This window comes from Neovison vison, chromosome 3, assembly GCF_020171115.1.
Source record: "Neovison vison isolate M4711 chromosome 3, ASM_NN_V1, whole genome shotgun sequence".
In the NCBI taxonomy this organism is placed as follows: Eukaryota; Metazoa; Chordata; class Mammalia; order Carnivora; family Mustelidae; genus Neogale; species Neogale vison.
This window is the reverse complement of record NC_058093.1, coordinates 223,430,451-223,432,312: the sequence shown is the minus strand read 5'-3', so window position 1 is coordinate 223,432,312 and position 1,862 is coordinate 223,430,451. Positions and strand designations below refer to the sequence as shown.

Genomic DNA, 1,862 nt, shown 5'->3' with positions numbered 1-1,862 from the left:
CCTTAGGCTATGTTTAGCAGAAGTCCTAGAACGCGTAGATTAGCATATCCTATCTTTCTGGTAAACAGGTCCACCTAGTTTCAGGAAGACATCACTTGCTTGAGAAACAGTGATAAGGATGTGTGATTATCCTGAAGGACCAATAAAAACGGGAGCAAAGAAGAGCAAAAGGTTTTTGTCTCTGAGAGCAGGCCCCCATGCCTTCTCCTCTCTTTCACAGCAAAGTCTGGTGTAATCTTTCATCCATCTGTACAGGAATTGCTGGCCATTCCTGGAAAAATATTGTGCATTTAAATTGGAGATTATAAGTAACGTAGTATTTGCAGGGACATTTAGAGACTTAACTGAATATTTAGGAAAGAAGAAAACAGCAGGATTAATAAGTTAAACATCCATCTCCCAAGAATGAGAAACAGAGCTACAGTTGTAATAGTAGATACTAGAAATTAAAACAAAATAAAACAACAGAATCATGAAAAATGCTCAACATCCTTCATCATCAGGGGAATGCAAATCAAAACTATAATGAGATGTCACCTTCCTCTAAAATTAAAACCACAAGAAACAATGAAAGTTGATGAGGATGTGAATAAATAGGAAGCCTTGTGCACTGTTGGTAGGAATGCAACCTGGGGCAGCCACTGTGGGAAACAGCATGTGGAAATGGCTAAAAAGTTAAAAGTAGAACTCTCCTATGACCCAGTAATTCCACTACTGGGTATTTACTCCCCAAATACAAAAACGTTAATTCAAAGGGATACATGCACCCCTATGTTTATAGCAACACTATTTGCAATAGTGAAATTATGGAAGTTGCCCATGTGTCCATCAACTGATGAATGGATAAAGATGTTGTGGTATATATACCAAATGAGATATTATTCAGTCATTTAAAAAAATGAAATCTGGCCATTTGATATAACATAGATGGAGCTAGAGAGTGTAAATGTTAAGTGAAATCAGTCAGAGGAAGACAAATACCATATGACTTCATTCATATGTGAAACTTAAAAAGAAAACAAATGAGCAAAGGAAAAAGAAAAGAGAGAGGCAGACCAAGAAACGGACTCCTAACTGTAGAGAACAAGCTAATGATCACCAGAAGGGAGGTGGATGGGGTGATGGGGATTAAGGAGGGCACTTGTGATCAGCACTGGCTATTGTATAGAAGTTTGAATCACTATATGGTACACCTGAAATGAATATCACACTCTTCATTAACTATACTAGAATTTAAGCTTTGCGCAGTGGCAGTATCGTAGCCAATGAGGTTTATCCGAGGCGCGATTATTGCTAATTGAAAACTTTTCCTAACTATACTAGAATTTAAAATGAAAACTTAATTAAAAAAAACAAATTCTAAAACTAAGTATATTAGAACAGAAATTAATTAGATAGCAAAAATAATAGAGAAGGCTAACAAAAACAATTGTTAGTTTTTATGAAATGATCAATAGAGTTGGTAAATCCCTGGGAAGATTGATCAGGGAGAAGGTAGAGAAGACACAAATAATAAATGTCAGTAATGAACAAGGGGGTATTACTATAGATCTGGCAGATACTAGAAAGGTAGTAGGAGGATATTTTGAACAACCCAAGGCCAGTAAACTTGAAAAACTTAGATGAAATAGACCTATTCCTAGGAAAAAAAAAAGAAGACATTAAAACTCACTCTAGAAAAGTAGATAATAAGAATGGTTCTTTAACTCTTAAACAACTGATCCATGATTAAGTACTTTCCTTCCTTCAAAGACAATTCTGGGCTCATCTTTCCTTATTCAATTCTGTTAAACATTAAAAAAATCTTAGTGGCAACCATTTACAAATCTTTCCAAAAAATAGTGGGGGAGGGGCAAACCCCA

At 35.7% G+C, this 1,862-nt stretch overlaps 1 non-coding gene across 1 annotated transcript; it reads left to right on the top strand.

Moving 5' to 3' along the window:
• Positions 1–1,236: 1,236 nt before the first annotated feature.
• On the top strand, positions 1,237–1,377 carry LOC122903711. Its single transcript, XR_006383990.1, has one exon. It is a non-coding gene; the product is annotated as a U4 spliceosomal RNA (small nuclear RNA).
• Positions 1,378–1,862: the final 485 nt, after the last annotated feature.